This window comes from Trichogramma pretiosum, unplaced genomic scaffold (assembly GCF_000599845.2).
Source record: "Trichogramma pretiosum strain Unisexual culture from Peru unplaced genomic scaffold, Tpre_2.0 scaffold44, whole genome shotgun sequence".
Lineage (NCBI taxonomy): Eukaryota > Metazoa > Arthropoda > Insecta > Hymenoptera > Trichogrammatidae > Trichogramma > Trichogramma pretiosum.
Genome location: NW_019641632.1, coordinates 813,508 through 836,647, shown reverse-complemented (window position 1 = coordinate 836,647; position 23,140 = coordinate 813,508). Strand labels below are relative to the sequence as shown.

General features: G+C 43.1%; 1 protein-coding gene across 2 annotated transcripts in view; it reads right to left on the bottom strand.

Moving 5' to 3' along the window:
- LOC106660164 (dendritic arbor reduction protein 1-like) overlaps positions 1 to 23,140 on the bottom strand; it is a 299,915-nt gene that overhangs the window by 260,451 nt on the left and 16,324 nt on the right. The window lies entirely within an intron of this gene.

Genomic DNA, 23,140 nt, shown 5'->3' with positions numbered 1-23,140 from the left:
CGAGCGTCGCTCGCAGTGTAAAATTGTCGAATCGAACACCTAATTATCCGCATAAATATCGTAGCGATCGTTAAAAGTCGGCGTTAAGGAGCAGTCGCAAGGACAATAATTCAAGCCTACGAGACTACGATTATAGACGCGCCTCTCCCCTTCCTCGATCGCAGCGCACATCTCGCCAAAGCGCAGAGAGCTGGCTTTATTGCAAATGAGATGTAAATGAACTCTCTCTCTCTCTCTCTCTCTCGGGGTATCACCGCGTCCATAAGTGCATTAATGCCAACATTCCTCGAGTAATAAGGATGACAGTGATTACGGAGATGCATCATCACGATAATCATCACAATCGTGTGGGTTATTCATTAGTTTATATTGCCTTATACATGTGCGCGTGCGTGTCTGCGTGTGCGTACACGCGTGCACTTTCCAATCGACACCTCTTTTTTTGCCGATATATACCGCTCGATGTGTGTAACTATCCACGCCCGATTCGATTGCGCCGAGCTGCAAGCTGCTCATCGCTAATGTATACTACTACTCGGAGGATCGTCAATGCGCGAGCTCGCGAGCGAACATGTAATTTACAGTGTCTTGTATAGCATTTGTGTAAATGTGCGCCGACGAGCGCAGTGTGTCGGATCGAGTCGAGGCGCGCGAAATCGAGTATAAATCGCGTATAGTAGTAGAGAGTACAGTGCGGCGACCAGTAGCCATAAGAGCTCTAACTGCGGTACATATTTCGCAATCGTCGTTCCAAGTTCCTCGAGTTGAGACAGATTCTGCAATTAGGTGGAGTTACGCTCGAATTGCATATATATATATGTGTGTGTGTGTATGTGTACGAGCTAGCGAGTAGTGTATAAGAGAAAATGAATAGCGACCTTAATTCACCTCTCCCTGTCTCGGGCCGCCTCGACCCGCAAGAGAGCCGCCGCCGCGACTCTGATACAAAATGATTGTTAATGCGAATTTAATGAGCAGGTGATCGAATTTACTTTTTTCAATGATCAGCTTTATGGAAATCGGAGGAAAAGCCAAGATCGGGTTGTATACGGACCATGTGCTGCTCTATGTAGGGGCCTATACGGCAAGACATCGACGCGCGTTCGACTCTCAGGTGTACGATTAAAATTGCTCCTTGGTCTTACGCAATGCTCATATACACACACGCATATACTCGTTATACTATGTATGCGTTTATTCTTTGAAAAATAACGTATAAGCGCATATTTATAGAAAAACGTTTATCGGTGCAAAAATTAAGTCTATCGTACGGTATTATTTTTCTCGCGCGCGCCAAACGATATTTAAAAACAGAGATTGAGTTTAATCTTTGCGCGTTATATCATGTGTGTGCAGCGGATTGCGAGGCAAGATGATGATTCCGCAGCATCTTTTTATTTCAATCAGAAGAAGATCGCATCATATACATATATGAAGACGTCATCGCGAGCTCGACCGTTGATCGAGGTGGCAACTTAGCTTGTACACAAGATATACAAAAGAAATTTATATCGAGCTGTCTTTTTTTGTTTTTAATAAAAATTCGAACTCATCTGGCAGGACTCGCGAAGGTGACACCTTTGACACATTCGTTCCACAGCATCTCGTACGCATATACTTTCAACGGCGCATACAAATCAAACCGAGGCGCTGGCTCAGACACAAAAGAAAAGCCGATGCGCGAACAGGCAGACTTTATGGGCGCGGTTACGTAGTCACGCAGCAGTCGTCGATCGTCTCTGCACTCGGAGCAATCGATCGATTGGCGCTAATGAGCCGCGTGCCATGCATCACAGATGCATTATACACAACGCGAGTATTCACTGGAGTCAGAGAGAGAGAGAGACTATTGCATCGCTTGTAAAGACGAAGAAGATACTATTCCGCGTGCATATAAATGCAACTCCCTTTTTTATATCTTCTTGTTGTTCTTCTTTTTTTTACGACCGTCGGAGCCACAGTTGTTTGCAGCTCTTGAAATAGCTGTTTGCTTTTTCGCGCGCTCGCGAGGTATAAAAGAGAGGTGTGGGATCGCGAATGTATATTATAATGCGCCACGCGAAAAATCAACAACCATAGCAAAGCTATCATCCTAAGGAGCGAGATAGAAAAACAGAGAGAGAAAGAGAGAGACGTTGCCGTGTTGCCACAGTCCTATAAGTTTCATCATGAAGAATGATAATGGCTTGGGATGTAATTTAACGCGAAGAAGCTATACCCATAATAATATCGACATTTATCGCGACTATTAAGCCAGATGCAATTATATATTATTCGGATTTTGCGCGCCTTGCGCCACTTTTTCTCTCTGTCTTTCTCTCTTTCTTTGCCGCACCGTTTCCAGTATACCGAGACACGAATGCACACACAGATGCAATAATGAAAACGACGATTGCCCACTTGGTTAAAAACGTCGCGGCGGTGTCGGTGGAGCTCGCACCGAATAAGAGAATAAGAACACACGAACGCGCGCCACAACTGCAGTAGCAGCAGCAGCAGCCGCACCAGAGCACCGCGTCGTCTATCTCTCAGCTCCTTCGTCTCGCCTCGAGTTCTTGAATATTTCACAATCGTTCCAGTTTTGTCAGCGAAACGATTAGCTACGATTACACGTATACACACACGCGCGCACGCGAAAAGTTTGGCACTTTTTTTTCTTGTCGCGCCACGCGACCCGAGTTGTACAGCAGTTTGTGTGTATGTACGTGTCTGTTTTGTTGTTTTTTTAATGACATGCAAACAATTATAAAGAGCCATTTGACAGCTGCCTTGCATTCTGGGCTCACAATGCTCGCACTCGCGCGCGCGGGTGAAAATTCATTTATACCGACGCGGCTGCGCCGAGCTCGCACGATTAAAATCACAGCGTGACATAATAATAATAATAAAAATAATAATAATGATAATAATAAAAAGCGTTGACGTGACCTGAAAATCAGAATGCATGCGAGATTATTCGTTAAACTGGCACACTTGCGCGCCTTTTTCGCGCGTTAATTAAACGAGACTCGCTCGCTGTAACGTATACGTATATAGAACCGAAAATTTTTTGGGCATACAAAAATGCGTGAAATAATGGACGGCTCGGGAGAATAATTACTGCGCGTGCGAGGCGAAATTAGGCACGTTTACATGTGCGCGTGTGCGCTATATAAGTCGATTGACCGAAAAGCAGTAGAAAAAAAGTGCATATATAGGTACAATATCGCATGGCAGTTTTTTTTTGCATTTTTTTTACAAAACAGTAGCCAGCCATAGGGCGATAATGCCTCGTGGCGTGCAAGTATATAAGATCATTATCGCGTCAATGGGACTTTTCCATAAGACGTACGGCATATACGTATAATAATGTAATAGGTCCCCGCGCCGCTGCCACCGCGCACATGTAGTATACGTATGTATGTATGTATGTAGTACCACTGGTGTATATAGAGTAGTAGCTCTACTTGTTACCGTTGTTATGAGTTACGCAATGTATATCCATACGTACGTACATGCACATACGTGTGTGTGTATACGTGTGCACATGCAAAATTGCACATGTGTAAAAGTGAGCGCGAAGCTTTCGAAAAAAAAAAACAGGAAAAAAAAATTTCACGTGTATAAAAACAAAAGTGTAACAGGGCATTATGCGGTGCACGACAAAACAGAGAGAGAGAGAGAAAGATTATCGCCGTGATCTTTTCGGTACGAAGTATGGAAAATCGTTCGTTATCTGCTGCAATGGGCTGCTGCGCTCATACACGAGCTGTTGTAACGCTGGGCGCCCCAAAGATCTCCGCCATATACTTAAGCTCGAAACATAAAGCTTGAAACTAGGCGCTATATATATTGAGATTATGAGTGTCTCGCGTGTAAAGCAGCAGCAACCACCCACCCACGCGCTTTCTCACTACCTTATAATACACTGGACGACGGAAGTGTTTTCCATTTATACAAACGTCATAGCGAGCAATACTCGATTTTTCAAAATTCGACGCCAATTGCGAATATGAAATGTTCGAATCACGATGTAAGACGTCGAGAGTCGTGATTTTATCAAAACTCATTGGCAACACTATACACGTCGAGTTTGATAGTCTCGCGCACGAGTCCGTGGCTGCATATACAAGCACATGCACTTACACACACACACACACACTGTCGTCGGGCATGTGTACATAAAATAAATACTACTAATTGAGTCGCGCTCGCACGACGAGAGAACGTCGTCTCATGTATATTTATACGGATATATACGTATGTGCCGAAAAAGTCTCACACACACACATCTATGTGTAAGTATATATAATAAGTATATATGTGAGTCTGCGAGTTGGCAATATATGCGCGACTACGTCGTTTAAACCTCGTTACGTACGGCTTGTCCGTCACTTTGGTGCCGTATTTTTTTTCTCCTCCATCTTTTCAAGCTGTGCGCGCGCGCCTGCTAATAAGCGCAAAATTCACTCTGATTTTCGAATGAGATTATTATATTCCCTTAAGTGAAATTCTATCCACGACTCGCGCGACTCTTGGGCCGATTAAACGTGATTTCCATACTTTATTCGGCTCTGATTTGCTCCGTCGTATATACGCAGAACACAGTTACACACACACACACACACACGTACAAACACGCAAGATACGAACAAATGATAATTGAAAATTTGTGTGCATGAAATCTTATTAAAATTTTGTTCCAATATGTTTTTTTTCTCTTTTTTTTTACACTTACTATTGCGTGCGTGTGCACGCGCGCGCGCGCACTTGTGCGAGGAAAAGCAAGTGTCAAATTGGGAGTTTCATAACCGGATTACGGTCGCGAGAAATGTTTTTTTTCGTCCTCGTCGTCGTCGTTGTTGTTGTTGTAATTTTTCGAATAATTCGCGAGTAGAGTCCAGTTTTGATTTCTCTCTTTTTCCAAGCAGGAGCTATATATATTTTCTCGCATATGCTATTGCTGAGAAACGATTAAAACCGTACGGCGACAAGAACTTATGGCGAAAATTCCGAACTACGCGCGCACGCGCAACTAGATTTATAAACGGAAACTTGTACACACGAGCGTTATATATATATACCCGCGCGCGCTCAGTTTGATAATTCTGCGCGATTTTTTGACTGACGTATCAATTTATCGGATTGGAAAACTATCATGCAGCGATATAAACGTAGTTAGAATTCTATAGCGCTCCTAATCGGTTAAGCAAGCGTATTTATCGTTGCTTTGATTTTTTTTCGTCGTCGGCTTTTTAATCTTGAGTGATAAAGTCAATCGTTTGATTTGAAAAACCACTGCCTTTACGGTTATAAATTTATCAACGTGTTACAAGCATGAATATCTTGAGAAAAATTATTCGACATATTTTATTACAACTGTATTTGGTAAAAAATAGAATTACATCTCGAATACATAAACAGAAAGTTCTTGTAGAATGGACAAGGAAAATTCCAATGAAAATTGCCAAGGTCTTACAAGTAAAATCGGGTTTCTATAAGTAGTTGCCAACAAAAAAATATTGTGTAGCTTTACAAAATAGAATTACTTGAATAAAATATTGAGAAAATAATTTTTTTTATTATAGATTGTAAAAATGAAGCTTATAAATAATCTGCCCATCTCAAATTGTAGACCCCTTCATCTTTTCCTGAAATTATCAAACCTCCATTAGCTTACGTTCACTTCCTTCATTTTTATTTCTCTTATACTGGTCAATCCAAATTTGTGAAAGTTATGAGGGTTTAGAAATTTGAACCAATACACTGGTACGATAGATGGGCTTACTTGCTATTGGCTGTGTATACTATTGAGCTCGCTTCCCCCCTACTTTTAATTTTTCCATTCATACAAGCCGACTGATTCAAATTTGAACAAGTCCGACCTTGTATTCTAAGTTTACCATCTCTACTTTAATGAGAGGACCAATCCGAATTACTATGAAGCTGATGTAAAAATAAATTTCATACACACACTTTTTATGATAACTGTTATTCTAAATTATTACGTGGATGCCTAACAATTAATAAAATATAGAAATTAAATTTTAGAGAAAAAATTTTTTCATACATATTAGGAAAATTATCTGAAAAATTCAACCTCACTTCATTTTACCCAAAAAATTAAAACTTAGTCACTAATTTTAACATTTTCAATTCGAGACAAACGTATTTTCTATGGCATATCTGAAGATCGCATTAGATTAACATCAAATCTATCTCTTTTATCTGCTTTTCCAGGCGTTCAACGATTAATTACACTCTCCAGAGAGAAGAAGATATAATAAAGTAGACAGAATGACACCATAATAGAGAGCAAGAGAGAGAGAGAGAGAGAAGAGAGATAGAGAAAGACAGCATCAGATAATGTGGATGATGCGCTCGAGAATTTAAACTCCAGCGTCGTCGTCGTCGTCGTCGCACATCGATGTAAAACTGTCACGAAGAATGTACACCCACAGCCGCTTGATGGTTCAACAAACACACACACACACATACACACACACAGTACACAGCCATAGCCGCGAGCGCACACACAGATCAATTGACCAATTAAGAATGGCGCGCGATCGCGCATTTGTCGCTCGTTGTCTCTTGTAATAGATTCAATGGTTCTTGACTTTTACTGCTTCTATACAGTAGCTGCTTTCTTTCTAATTAAAGAGTGATCTATACGCTATTATAGAGGAAGCGCAGAGCGTTTGCTCTCCTCGTGGTTTTTTCGCTATTTGATTGGAGTTAAAAAAATGCGAAAATTAATTGTTTTCTTTGATCAAAGTTACTGAACTTGTAGGGAAGATTTTGCAATTTTTTTTTGTTCTGCATTTTTCCAAAGCGAACTTCGACACTTTGAATTTTATTACATTTCGATCAAACTCGTGAGAATTTCAGCTCGTTTCTTGTAATTTTTTTTCAGTTATTTTTATATGACGCCTAATTTGTACTCGCTCTTATCGCGTAAATTTTACGAAGACAACATAAACTGTATTATATTACGAATATATAAAATAATTTGCACATTGAGCCGCGGAGATTTATGAATGTTTTGAAGTTTGTAATTAGCTACCGCCTAAGCAATTAATTTTACGACCGATCAGCCGAACGGATAAAAAAAAAGAAAGAAAAAAAAATAAAGAAACTTTTTTTCATACGCGAGAATTACGCAACTTGTAGATTGCGAAGGGGCGGCATTTTGTTAGGGTGATCGTTTTTTACATATATTACACATTGTGTGAGATCATATATGATTTTACGTAATTTAATTAATATCGAAACTTTATTGTATTCTCGTACGGTGCTACTTCGTACGAAGCACACACGCGATCGTAACTAATTAGTCTCTGTCTAGATATATATGTATACCAAGTTCTTTTGTAAAATTCGTCGCACCGGCCTGCACCGCTGCGGTGTTACATAATGATTCTTTGAACATTCTTTTAGGTTGCATTTTTGCTCCCCCCGCCGCGATCGAGTCCAAAATTTATCAAAATTCAATCAATCTCTACCGTCGCAGCGGTAAACGTCGCGCCTTTGCGCACTGCGCGCCGAGGCATTTTCCAATCATTGCGGTCGAGAGCGGGCGAAAAAAGCGGCGCTACATACATTTGCGAAACTGACGCGAAGCTTGTGAGCCGCCGCCGCGGCGTTGACTTTCCAACACGCGTCTCTTTCTGCGCCCGAGTAGCCGCAGCAGCGGATAGGTAAAGTTTTGTGTATTTTTTTGCGTTCAAAGAGGCCTTTACGCATTGGAGATAATTGAAGGTCGGGCTCTCTCGAGGCGGTATCGGCGATTTTATGTATTCATTGCGCGCAAGAACGAGAGAGAGAGAGAGAGAGAGAGAGAGATTGTTGTACAACGCAAATTATTATTTGAACCTGATACTCCGGAGTCGATTAAAAACAACATAAAATTCATTAGTCTCGTACATTGAATTCAATTTATAAGCATTACTCGCAGAGCAATATATTTGTAACCCAGAGCTAAGAGAGTTATTACACGCTTTGCAAGTGATTGTTGTGTTTTCTGTATAATATCTAAGCTGCGTGCAATCGAAAATTGATTTTAAATGCAATCATTGCGCAGTCAAAGCCACGGATCCCTTGAGATTTATACAACATCGATATACAGCTACTACTCATATTTAAGGAATTATTGCAAGCGATCAGAAAAAATATATTCCATCATGACAGGCTATCGTTTAATTACTTCTTCACCCTGTAAAACTAGCGAACGCATTTAATGACTAAATAAATACGCACCGAATTATAATAATCAATGGATTATTTATCTAGTACCTTCGATGAAAAAAAAAGGAAGGAGCTGATTTCAGTGAATGTCTTAAGTACATCATGCGGTATATCGCAAAGTAACAATTTTCTCTTTTTGCGCTCTGCATAATGACGGGATTCGATTAATCGACGAAATTATCAAATTATCCTCGGAGCCGCTAATACAACAGCTCTCTCGACTCGCGTGCACAACTATATATATAATATCGAGCAGTGCACACACACACACACACACACACTAGGCCGCCCGAGCGCGGCGCAAGGTAGATTGTACACTCTATATATAATACGCGAACGATAAAATTATAGCAACACCGCAAGAAAATTACATAGCCACGAAAACGCGTGCGTGCGTCTATGTATGTATATACGCCCGTGGAAAATGTATCTATTGGCGGCGCGGAGAGTCTGTGGAACTTTTTTTTTATACATCTATATCGGAACATTCGCTCGTGTGGAAAAACGTGTGATCGATTGGCAGGAGTGTATAACACTTTTTTTCTGTCTCTCTCTCTTCTACAGATCTGACGACGAGAAAATTGAAAATTCATGGCCTAGCTCGGAGTCGAGCTATATATGTGTGTAAGGTCGACAGAGAACAGTTTGAATTTTGAATCGGTCAACCAAAGCGTCGATCGTATCGGCGCGCTGCACTTGGCGAGAACAATTACATTGGGGAGTCGTAAAACGATGTGGCCACGCGATAAAACCTATTCAATTTTCAATCGAGCCCGCGAGTATATCCGAAAGTTTTTCAAGTCGACTGAATGTCGAGGATAAAGCGCGAAGAGAGTGGCGGCGGCGGGCGTGCACCAAACGCACTCGGTATTCTCTGTATATATACGCGTATATATATGCAAGTGGTTATGCGATGTTTATGCGTATACTTGGCTGCCCCAAGGCCATCGCGTGTAAACCTGTACGGCGTGCATGACCCACTGCAGTTTCTATTTTCACGCGAAAAAAAAAGTAAGAAAAAAAAAATACGCAATAGTTCTTCCGATAGTCATGTGCGAAAGACTTGGCACGTAAGATAGAAAGTGTTATATCTATCGATGCAAAATCTGTTTATACAGTTTATACGCTTGAATTATATTCGCTTGATATTACAAAGCAGATAATATTACGCTTAGGTAGGTATGCACGCGTTTATACGAACGCGTTGAAAGGTTTGTACGAGTGCGCTGTACCTTTACAGCGGCGAAGTAGTATAGCAGCGATTATTATTCACCTGTACAATAATTGTCAATGGGAAGAAAAAAAGTCGGCGATAATAAAATTACGCATAATGTGTACAGATTTAGGAAACGATACTAGATCGCCGCGCCCGATAATCAACAATGATTGATTTATTTATAACTTCATGTATACGCGGAGCTGCAAAGAATTACGTGGCCATGTTAAGATTATAGGAATAAAGGAGAGATCATTACCGGCATACGTTGTATGTATAACTGCTGAGTGAGCGCGTGTGCGTATGTCTGTGTGTGTGTCTGCGTGTGTATTATGTACGTGAAAATAATTAACTGCGGTGATAAAAGATTATTTGAATTGCGCTATTTGTATATCGATACACAAAAGTGCACAGCGCACACGTGTGTGCGTTTGTGTACGTGTGTGCATATTTATGCCCGTGCGTGTGTCTGTTATTATAACGCTAGGCGCATAATGTAGACCAGAAGTAAAATAAAGCGAATTTCAATTGATATTGCACTGCGCACTAGGAAAAGTCAAGCCACATTGCCATTGCCCAAGATCGTTTCTAAATACAGTAGCGCAGTTTAAAAAGATATACACCGACGCCAATTGGAATTATCGTGTAATCGCGCCGACGTTGCCTCTCTCGGTGAGCGAAAAAATGCATCTGCAACGGTGCGATTAAAAAAAAAAACATCGCAGGGGATTTAAATGTTTGTACGAAACAAGGGTGATTGGTTGCCGAGGGTTTTGGAATTATTTCAAAGGCTGGGTAAATGTGGGATTGGAGAATAAATCAAAATTATTGTAATGTTTTTTTTTATACTTTTAATGAAAGATTTTTTGTAGAATTACTCGTATACACATTTTCCGCTTGGCTCGAGCTCGAGCCGTACATACGATCCGATAAGTTATTCCGTCGTTATACCGGAGTAGGGAACACGAGAAATTTCATAACATCCAATTAACAACTATATTAACCTAAAAGTTCCTTAGCATAGACGTACACCCATACGAGAACAGGCATAAAAAGAAGCCGATCGTTTTCCATTGAGCTTTAACAATTAAGCACTGCACAAAACCCAAACAAACACACATACACACAACGTAATGTAGGCGCGTACGCGCGCGCGCGAAGGTGCATTAAGTAATTCCTCGGCAGTTATAGCGTATAGCACAATGTAAATTCACGAATAATATAGCCCGTTAATTGCCTCGATCAAAACAGAAAGAGAGAGAGAGAGAGAGAGAGAGAGAGAGAGAGAGAGAAAAAAAATAAGAACAACGAATACAAGCTATCTAAATGTGCGGGTACACACCAGGTATCGACGACAACTTCATAAAAAGTCTTATACGCGAGAATTAAAATAAAAATTAATTCCTGTTTATGTGCATACAGGCGCACGCGGGAGTTTCGTGTGCCGGAGCAGAGTTTTATCGAGATTTTTGAAACAATTGTATCAAGTCTCGTTTGCTGGGCTCGGGTTGACACGCAGACTACTTTGTTTGCTATAAAAATTAAATGAGAGAAAGAGAAAGACTCGATCTTAATAATTCCACCGTGCCAAATTACATTTAAAAATGATAAAATATTAATAACTTTTAATTAATTTAAATGCAGTCAAAATAAAATTGCATGAAAAAATTTATGAAAATTCGATCATAGTTAAAGTCAGCCTCGACCGTTGGATGGCGAGTACCTCCATTTGTAAATCTGCAAGTGGCAAAGTTAAAATGATTATATAAATCGAAATTGAATCGACTCTTGAGTTTTTCTAGTGATAGATGTGTGTACTGAAGGTGGTCAAATATTCGCAAGATCTTATCGTTTCTTGTGTGACTGTATGTATATAACATTATACAAATAAGAGCAGGATTGAAGTAAAAGTTTTGTAATTTCTGCACATGCTTACGTTTTTGTCGATATATACGCGCAGGTGTACACTTATATTTATAACGCTTGGTATGTCACCGCCGTGCATCTGTCCCCGTACGTAGTGCCGCACTAGGGTTGTTAAGTATGTTTATCGATAATTGCCCGAACGAATAAAAACGTCTTATTATTATACGCGCGGCTTCGTGTGGTTATCGCACACCTCTTCACATATATACATACATACATAAGCACGCAGGCGCATACACTTACGAAGTGCATTTATGTGCGTACACTGCAACAATGCGGCCCGCGATACTCGATACATATATACACATACTAACGCGCTCGCGAGCGATAGAACGCAAAAGGTGATTATTAGGAATACGTTCGCTTATTAGAACGCACACGGAATTGGAAAAAAAATATTCACTCATAAAAGGTCGCTTAATTATAATACTGATATAGGCGCGTTTTTAATGCGAAAAGCTATTAAGGTAAAAATATTTCTCGTAACGCACACGCAGGCGTCGGATTGTGCGCGAGGAAATCCCGCCGATACCCCGCGGAATCGTTAAGATTTTTCTGCGCTACATAAGCGCGTATATGGATTTGAAAGGAAAAAAAAACAACAATTTTTTTTCTAATTAATCATTGTGCAGCTGCAAAAGGGTTTTGTAGCGTTCTTGTGTATAAACACGATTACCAAGCAACAAAGAGACTGTTAACACGCGTTTATGAATGTGTGTGTGTGTGTGTGTACCCCGCGTTCATACTTTCGCAAAACATACGACGACGACGACGACGACTTTGCTAAAAGCCTCAAAAGTCTGTTAAAGCTACGTATTTATATATTTAGCCAATCGAAATTTCTCAATTAAACGTGATACACTTTTAAGCGGTTACTGCCTAAGCGGGCGAACTTATACGTGTATACGTGCAGAATATAAAACGTGAAAATTAAAGAAAAGCCGAACATTACGAAAAATATACATAAAGACCGCGAGAGCGTGCACATGTGCGCCGCCGCGTATGTGTAGCAGTACAAACGTGTAGTACAGGTAGAAAGAGTAAAGAATGAAAAGTAAAGTGCAGCTGTAGCAGTAACAGCTGAGCACTTCGCAATTGCGGTGACTACATCTACACGCTATATGTGTATACAACAACACAGCCGCATGTCGAAGCGGTGTGTATGTGCTCTAACAGCAGCAGCGAGCAGCAACGTGCGGCACGTTGTTAGTCTCTCTTATTATACACATCGACAGTACGAGCAGAAAACGATCGTGCGTTCAAGTTACCGCATTTGCGTCATTTCGATTTAATTTTTTGTTTGCTTTTTGAAGGCCCTATACGTATACAGAAGACTAATAGTACTAGAGGCTGAAATTTTCCTTAAGCATATTAATTCGTTGATGATAATTAATTATACTTCCATGCTTCTACTCAAGTAGCTTTTGGATAAAATGCAACTTTTTAAGCTGTATTTATTAGAAATAATCATCATTATCAATGACCCAATGATCAAACAATGATCATTCAAAATACATTGGCTTGTTTTTTGCTATTTTTCTGTTCCATTTGTAATGCAAATATTTTGCGTATTTAAACAATCTAAAAATGAAAATTTGACCGTTTCAAAAAATTCGTTCCAGTTTTAAACTACTTCGAATGCGAAGATATCATGTAATTACACCTTCACCGCTATATGGCTAGAGTACTTTTATCTGTAATTCTGCAAGTGGCAACGTAAAAATAATAGTATAACTAGACAAGAAATTTGAAGAAATAATACAATAAATAGAAATGTTACAATTGAAGAAATAATACATAAATCAAAATTATTTTTTTTAATTCCGATTGGTCAGTTTGATGTGTCGATAGAAAAATGGAAGTAGTTGGAATTTATCAGAGGCATGTCTAAAACTTGAGATGAGCTGAATATGCGAGTACTATGAAACATATATTACATGGTTTTGTTTAACTAAAGCAATGTATGCTTTGGTTTTACTGTTCATGTTGATAATTAAATTGCAGAATAGAACGCTTAGAAGAATATATTTTTTGTGTTGCATCCGAGTAGATCTGCGTCTGAGTAGATCTGCGTCCGTACAGAGAATGCTAATAGTGTGCGGCAAGTGGCAACAGTAGCGAGCCGACGTATCTAAGCTGTTTGCCAATGGAAACTATACCCATCATTCGTAAAAGTGTCCACGTATTCGTTTAAATTTCTAGCTCATCATAACTTACACAAATTCGGATTGGCTAATAAGAGAATAATGTAAATGAAAAAAGTGGGTGTGATCACTAATTTAAAAAACAACTTTTATCACTTGATAATCATTACAGTAATAAATTTTGATATTTTATTAATTCTCCATCAAAGTACAAATATCTAGACCTCCATCAAACTCCGTAAACAGATAAAGGAGTAATGTCGCTTAGATCACAGAGAGCAGCTCATGCGTCATATTAGTAGTACAAGTTGCTCGGAACACCGTGATCACTCTCGCCTCATACATCAATTTCGTTCGTTTATACATGTATAATACAACAAGTCGATCTTATCGGCCGCCGCCTAGGCCGAAGAATGGAAATTAACGGACTCAATACCGGTAGCTACGATCACGGCGGCGGCGGCAGTAGCAGCACGCGTATGTAGCAGCTCGGCGAATAAGCTTGAACTAACACACATACACACGTACTCGAGTTGTGTATTATAAACCTCGGTCAATTTATTCGTTTTGCATGGATTGAATTATCGTATACGAGCGCGCACGCCGAGATTGATAAGAGAGCCAGACTCTCAAGGTTCATAAAAAGAGATGAAGTGAAATCTTCAAACAGGTTGCTCGCGCTTCGCACACATACACTAGCACACACAGGCGTGTACACTGCACCGCCACCGTCTCTTCCTACTCACTCCGCGATGCTAGTTGAATCCAGAGTATACTTACACGCATACGTGTGTATAAAGAAAATTCTTCATCGCAATTTGGCTCGCATCCGCAATGAAGGGAGTCGTTCTTTTTTCCTAACGAGTACGCCCAAATGCAATGTATATAAATATCGCGCCCGCGAGCGCGTGTACCTTGTGGGGATCAGCATCAGCAGCAGCAGCAGCAGCAGCAACAGTGTACACAGGTACCATACGAGCGAATATGAGAGTGCAGGAGATACATACATACAAAACGGGTTTCGGAACGTTGATAGAGCGAAAAAATCAATAATTAGTATAACGCGACACGCTATAAGTTATTCGGCTTTTAATTAACTTCAACACTACGTGGTTACGAAGCTTCCAGGCAAACTCGCGCACGGATACAAACACACTTACGTAGGGGGCTTGCACACCAAAAGACAAGCGCGTATATTATTCGTACTTTTATGTAATCGGACTCTGTAAATCATAGCACCAGCTCATAAATCAAAATAAATAAAGTTTCTTAAACGATACAATTAATAAATTGTCTTTGCAGCCCGGCCACGGGCACGAAATTACATTCATACTCGTCGCTCCCGATGCAGAATGAAATTTAAAAGGGACGCGGTCTCAGTTGTTATACACAGCGAGGCGATATATATAAATACGGGCTGGCGGGCGCGCGGAGCCTATACTAGCAGTTCGCTAAGGCCGCGCTTATGTGTGCGCATTATGTACGACGAGTGAAAAATCTTAGGCAAAACCAAAGGCAATCAATTGAAACTCCCACGCATACATATTCATATTCTCGAGCGCTCGTGTGTCTCCGCGAGCGTGCACAGAAACGATACGCATTCAACGATCCAATAATTCACCGATTGAGCTCTCGATACACCCCCCCTTGTGGCGTGTACGCCCGTCATTCATCATCCTCCACCCGCGCGTGCCCGGATTGAAATCCATTTCGCGATGTGTGAGACTTGAGAAAAAACGTCTCTCTGTCTGTATACAAATGCGCAGTGGCAACTGTGGCGAAACTGTTGCAACCAGAGTACACCGGTGTGAGTTATGCCAATGCGTACGCGGACAGTATATTATAACACTGCCGCTGCTGCTGCTGCAGTCACGCATATTTCGTAAAAGTCGCGCGTTGCGCTTATTAGGCTTTGATTGAACGGCCGCTAAGCGACGCCGTATAGCTCCGCGTACGCACGCGCATTATTACACGCATAATATCGCAAACGCATAGAACATTTTTTCTACAAAACAGCGGATCGGCAACGCGGCTGCGCTATTGTTTCTCGCACACAGCTTCTCGCTCGCTCGAGAATTTTTTTTATGCTTGTGATTGGACACTTTTCATTATTATGTGCGGTATTATGTGACTACTAGATTTATGCGCGTGTGTAGGGTAGCCCCTTCGGCGCGAGCGACACTCGTAGCACCGTGTGCATACACGAGTATAAATATACATGGGTGTGGTACGTTTATAATACGTGTGCGCCGGTCGCTGCAATCTAATCGCGGCAAACTTTGGGCGTTGATTTTTCCACAATTTTGCTGGTACACATTGCATTTGTCATCTCTCGCATATACATGACGTACGCTCGTTTACATTTGCTCGGCAACCTGGAGTTCTAAATAAGCGAGACAATAAAAATTGTCCTAATGTAATTGTTAAATGCAAGCGAATACTCAGCGACACACGTTTTACATAGCACGCAGAAGCACACACACACACACACACACACACACACACACACACACACACACACACACACACATATGCACGTGCGAGTAATTTATGAATACATACGTTAAAAGTTGTCAAACAACGTTGAAACACATTGCGCGGACACACGCACGCACGCACATATGTATATAATAATTCTAACATCTCATATCTAACAAATTGCTTACTTAGTGCTTTTAACGCGATGGCTATTGCATAAGCTAAACATAACTTTTCCAATGCTGCAGTGCACGCCACTAATGAATACATCGCCCCGCACTGCTCGTGTGTGTGTCTGTGTCTGCTATATAGGTATTATATGAATATATTGTGGCTTTTCGAGGTACGCGCGCGAAAATCCAACAACGAGGATACAGCAAGAAGAGAGAGGGAGAGAGAAGACGGAGCACTAGGAGGAGTATGGGAGTTACTCCTATGCAGTCACTCTCGTGTGTGCGACTATGATCGTCATCAATCACCGGGACTAACCATCCGCGATCATCGATCACCCTGAACCTTTTCCCGCTGGTTAAACTCGTGTATACATACACACATGTATAGCACACGCCGTAAATCTAGAGAGAAGGGAAGGGAGAGAAAACACATTTATACTTTATTTTCCTACGCGCGATAATATTACGCGCTGAGCCTCGGCGTGTATCTACATATAATGTCCATGCATATATAATAATATATAAAATATAAACGAACGACCTTACTACACTGCGCACCGGTGCATTGAGGCAGTAGCCACAGCCACAGCAGCAGCAGCCCGGAAGCTCGGGCGCGTCGAGTGCTTTTACGTAATTTTGCAGTTGATTTTATAATGGTCTCTCCGCGGCCAGGCGCTACTGCACTGCTGTTACTGCTGTGGCTGCTGGTGCCACTGCCACCATGTGATCGTGCGCGTGCACAGAGAGAGATCAGTACAAGCAGTGCACCAGCAGCATTAGTGGCAGTCAAGTGTTTACAGTATTAGGGCACACTGCGTATGGTATACACGTATAATACTACTAGACTGGCACTATAGTCGCCCGAATTGAGTAATATTTTTGTGATCGCTCGGCTTTTATATATTCTATATAATATATGCGTGGCGCGCGTGTGACATGCGTCGTGCGTGTACACAACAGCCGTCGATCTATTTAATGAATTCGCTAGTGTATATTGTCAATAATAACTGCAGATAATAGAGCGAGAGGCAACGATTATTCCGAATTTATTGGGAATTTCGATTCGTGCAGCGACCATATTATAACGAGCGATTTTGCATTTGATATCTTCGCAAGGGCCTCGCATTATTATCAAAAAATTCAATAATGATATATTCATTACTCGTTCATACATTTGAGCTTTTACAAATATGTTTAGTCAACATTTCCATCGGCATATTCCAATATATAATCCATATATTATTCGGAAAAGGTCCCACCTTGTTTGAGCAGCGATTTTTCACAATGTTTACATAACAGACGTAATGAGCACGAGCACGACTAAATTAGTTAGGCTTTAGGAAAAAAAATAGCGAATCATGCATTTTTATTGCCTCGCACGGCAATGAAAGATAAGCATCATCTCTCTCTCTCTCTCTCTCTCTCTCTCTCTCTCTTTCTCAAGTGTAAACACGCGTTTGAATCGAGCTCCGACATTTCTGCCTCTCGACGCCGTAAATAGCGCCCAAAAATTGTGACGTTTTTTTGTGCATTTAGTGCTCGTTGCAAGGATCGTGTTAATGGTGGACCTGGTACTGTGATCTGTGCCCGTAAAAAGTTATCGATTAAACTGAAAAATAACCGCGAAACTGCTACTGAGGTGTGCGACCTGTGCTGTGTTTACGTCTTACTCGTGCTCTGTTGTAATTGTTGTTGTGTTCGTTCGATCTTTGAACTCTGCTGTCAGACGGTCGTTATGATGAGCGAATCCGAGGCCATTGTATCGCAAATTCAGAGCCTGATGTCGTCTGTTGGCGACCTCATAACCACGAAAACGGATGTGCTCGCTGCTGCTCTGGGCCAGACCAACGCCAAGATCGATATGTTCACTGCTGCGCTGTCTGACCAGGCGGCGCGCCTCTCGGCGATGGCGTTGGAACTTGCTGACGTGAAGCGGCGCCTGACGTCCGCACGTCCTGGTACTGATGTCCGAATAAGGGGAGTACCGCTATCTATACCGCATGACACGCCGGAGCTTCTGCATGGCGTCGTCCAGGAGGTGCTTGCGCGCATCGGCTCTGAGAGGAGCATCGACGATGTTCAGGCGTGCCGTTTCCTTGCCGACGACCCGCTGCCTCGGAGGAGTGGTAACCAGCGTGTCATCCCCACTTTTTCATTCATTGTGACCTTCAAGCAGCCGGTCACGCGCAATCATGTTGTGAGACTTAAGCGACGATATGGCAAGCTGATGTTCTCCGATGTCCGTGCTGGTGGGCAGCATGTTGAGGTTGGGCTTTTTGAGATCCTGCCCGGACCCGTTTATAAGCTGCTGCGCCTGGCCAAGGAGAAAGGAAGGCGATCCGCCTACGACTCGGTCTGGTCCGACGACGGACGCGTCTACGCTCGCAAGAACCGTGGCGCCGAGCGCGTTGAGCTGATCACTGAGGCCGACTTGGATTTGATCGCATGACTCGAGGAGGAGCTTTCCCGACTGCGATCGTCGTCGGTGGAGGCGCGCTCGTGTTTGCGAATACTGCAGATGAATGTCAATTCGATTCGAGGTCATATGGCGACTGTTACCGATAAACTTGCATCTGTCAGTGCCGACGTACTCTCGTTGTCTGAGTCCTGGCTCACGCCGTCCATTGACGACCGGAGCGTGGCGATACCTGGCTACTCTTTGTTGCGCACTGATCGAGGTCTGCCTGGACTGACCGAAAATCGTCAGTGGAGGCAGGGTGGTGGCGTGGCATGTTATGTGCGCGAAACAATAAAATTCACAGTACTTTACTCGCCCGAAGTCAAGCACATAAATGATGTCCAGTTTTTGGCTTTCGAGCTGCATCTAGAACGACAGAAGTTGCTGCTCATATCGGTCTATCGCCCGCCAGACGGCCGAGTCCTCAACGGTCTGTTTGAGTTTTATCAGTCTGTCTGTCACAGATATGGCCATGTAGTGATGGTCGGAGACTTCAACGTCGACATGCGGGCTGAGATACAGGAGTACCACACCAAGGAGTTGCGCTCTCACATCCAGCAATGTTCCTTGGATTTGATCCCCTCTGAGCCAACTAACCATGATAGCGAGGCTGGAACATGGATCGATTTGGCCATTGTCGACTCCATCTCACTTGTTTCCAATTACACCAAATCCGACGTGCCATTCATCTCTGGACACGACTACTTTTTTTTCGACTACTCAGTAGCTGCGGCGGTGCCTACAGCAAGGACATACTTAACTCGCTCTTTCAAGAACATAGATTATAGCTTATTCAATGAGCAACTTGGTGGTGACTTGGCGTCTCTTCAGCGTCTTGATTGCTCTCAGGAGGATGTTGACGACCTGCTTGCGTGTTTCAATGGTGTTGTTATCGGACTCTTGGATGTGCATGCCCCTTTAACGTCGCGAACGCAGCGAAGAAATCCTGCACCGTGGTTCACGCCTGAGCTTCGTGCGCAATGCAGTGAGCGCGACTCACTATACAAGCGTGCACGCAGAACTTGTAACGCCGTGCTGCTGGGTCGATACCGCGAGCTTCGTAGACAAATCAAACGCAACATCGAGCGGGCCCGCGAACAGTATCTGTGCGAAGGCATAGCTGCATGTGTGGATGATGCACAGAGATGGTCGTTTATGCAGCGACTTGGTCTCGTGTCAGTCTCGCATCCGTCCCCGTTGGCTCGCTTCTCAGCTGAAGAGCTTATGGCGCATTACTCTACCATTAACAACTCGCACCCGGCATGCACTGAGGATGCCCTTCAAGCGATTATTGCCACACCGTCGATGCGTCGAGACGCCGAATTTGCTTTTCGGCCAGTCACCGTGATGCAGATGCTCGAGGCATTGCGCTGGATTGCGCGCGGCGCACGTGGACGGAGCTGTGACGGCATTTCCCTGACGTATCTGTCTGAGTCGCTGGTGATCATTGCGCCTTTTATAACTCACATTTTCAACAGCGCTATCTCGACTGGACGCTATCCTGCACTTTGGCGAACGTCTACCATAACACCGGTGAGCAAGGTGGCTCAGCCTCTGAGCCCTGCGCAGACTCGCCCCATCGCCAACCTGCCGCATTTGGCTCGTGCTTGCGACAGGTTGATCACACTTCAGATCTCGGCCTACCTTGAAGAAAATAGTTTGTTGTCACCACTGCAGTCGGGATTCAGGTCGGGCTACAGCACGCAGACTGCATTATTGAAGGTCACTGAGGACATACGTCAGGCAATCGACAATAGTCTTGTGACAGTACTTGTACTGTTTGACTTTAAGTGTGCTTTTGACACATTGGATCACACAGTCCTGCTGCGTCGCCTGCGTGAGCTTGGGTTTGGGGACCTCTCGCTCAGACTTGTGCACTCTTTCCTGAGTGATCGCCGGCAGGCTGTGGTCGGCGAGGGTGACGAGACCTCGACATACAGGACATGCACGTCGGGGGTCCCGCAAGGATCTTCGCCTGGGCCAGTTTTGTTCTCGATGTTTGTCGATTCACTGCTTGATGCGCTCCAGCACTGCCGTACTACGGCAATGCTGTTCGCCGACGACCTTCAAATTTACTTATCGTGCGAACCCGATAAGTTGAACGATGCTATTGCCAGGATCAACGCCGATGCTGACTCGGTGCTGCGGTGGTCACGGGACTGTGGCCTCACGTTGAGTATTCCAAAGACCCAGGCGATTGTCGTGGCTTCGGACCAGAGGCACATGCGCTTGGACCTGCACGCCTGTGACCCTGTCCGGATTGATGGAGTTACGGTCCCATTCCAGGAGAGGGTGCGCGACCTTGGGATGACAATTACCCAAAACATGTCTTGGAAGGCTCATGTCAACCAGCTGTCATCACGGGTCCATGGCGTCCTCCATCGACTGCGTGCCCACTCGCGACTGCTGTCCGTTGACGTTAGACGACTGCTCGTCTTGGCGTTGGTGCAGCCGCACTTCGACTATGGCTGCGTTGTTTATATGGGCCTGACGACAACACTGAAGCAAAAATTGCAACGCTTGCAAAATACCACCATACGGTTCGTCTACAATCTTCGACGTGATGCCGCTATCGCGCCCCGTCGGCGTGAACTTGGTTGGCTTACTCCATCGCAGCGGCGAAGCTACTTCTTGGGTACGACAACACACAGAGTGCTCCGGACTGCCAGGCCGACTTATCTCGCCGGCTTCCTCTCGCCTCGCGCTGCTGTAGGCTACAGCCTGCGTAGCGCGACCAGGCCGAACCTCGCCGAAAACGACTTCAACACCAGCACCTATGAGCATGGCTTTACCATCCAAGCTGCGCGACTATGGAATTCACTTCCACTTACCCTCGTGAATACCCTGTCTATCGATGTGTTCAAGACGGCCCTCAAACGTCATCTGCTCCGGTGATCTTGTGCGCATCGAGGGATTGAGCCGTGCTTGGCCTGTTGTTTGTTTAGCTGTCATCGATTGTCGTCGATTGTTATAATATTGCTTTGTATTTTACATTTTAAATCTCATGTTACTTATTGTTGTCTACTCTTATAATTGTCATTGCTTACACTTCTGTTCTGTTGCACTTATGATGTCTTCGTTTTATTGTTTCGTTTTATTGTTTTATTGTTGTATTACAGCGAATTACCTTGTATATACCCTAATTCAGCCTTACGGTGGAAACACCTAGGCGAAATAAAATGTGTATCAATCAAAATCTTTCGAACTCATTAACGCGTACGCGTAGAAGTACGTAGACGTTTTGCGATAAATTTTCGCGCTCGCCTTTCCAAGGCACACTGCAAGCACACACACAATGAGGCTGAAAAAAATTATCGAATGTGTGCGAATTTATGTGTTACACTTATGTGTATTATAAGCTGCAAAAGGTGCGCGGGTCCTTCAACCCGGAAACACTTGGGATGTTGCTGATGCTTACTTCGTGGACGAGAGATTGGTCACGAATGACTCATCTTCTACAAGGTGGGCCTCGTGAGCCTTCACATATTATAATGCACACACACACGCGCATAAGCTCGTTTCTCTCTCTCTCTCTCTCTCTTTGCTATATTGCTGTGAAGTCGTATATTATATGAATACGCCGCGTTGTTACTATATATAAAGATATGAATATGCATATTGTAATACGCAGTATTTTTATTCCCTCTCCGTGCCGCGCGCGTAAATATACAACCTGTGCAGTCTTGTCGCTTAGCCCGAACGAACGAACAAGCGCGAGAGAGAGAGAGATGCTCCTGTGATTCGAGGCAAAAGTTGATTATCAGTGGGTGAAAGTATTATTACACACATGTAAATCATGTGTATACGCGAACGAAATCTCGCTCGGGCAGCAGCGGCACGAGTCGAGGGGCAATGCTAATAAATGAAATTGCACGCGCGAACGAAGATTTGGGTCGATGCGTCGTCGCATATTTCGAGTGCAGTGCATACTGCACACACACACACACACACACATATCTGCACTCTCTGCGTTCGTAACAATTTTTTGCGAGCGTGCTTCGTGCGTTACAATGTGTGTAATGTACGCACGTATAGGAGGCGACGAAATTTTATCGCGATAATGCTCGTAGCGGTGAAAAAAAATTAGGGAGATAATGAATATTCATATTTATGCGATAGAGAAGGAAAGGATAAGAGGCATTTGTGCGCACTGCGGCAAAAAGAGCATTTGTTAATCGGTAACGCGTAGAGGTATTTAGGGAAATAATGATGGAAGATGATACCAAGAGCAAGAAATAGGGTAAATATAAAAATTTACAAATAAGGTCACGGAGATTTTTATGCTATAATTCCTATTTTTTTCAAGACACGCTCGTAATTTTCCAAAAAATTCTCATAAAAAAATCTCACGAACGGCGCGTTCGGAAATTTTCATCTCTTCCCTAGCTCCAATCACGGTATACCTTGAAATTAAATTATTTACTTTTCTATACCTCGTCGCGCTCACGCAGTAATGCACTCTCTCTCGGATATAAATCGCAAATAATCACAAATATATCCCGGAAAAATCAGTACGTAT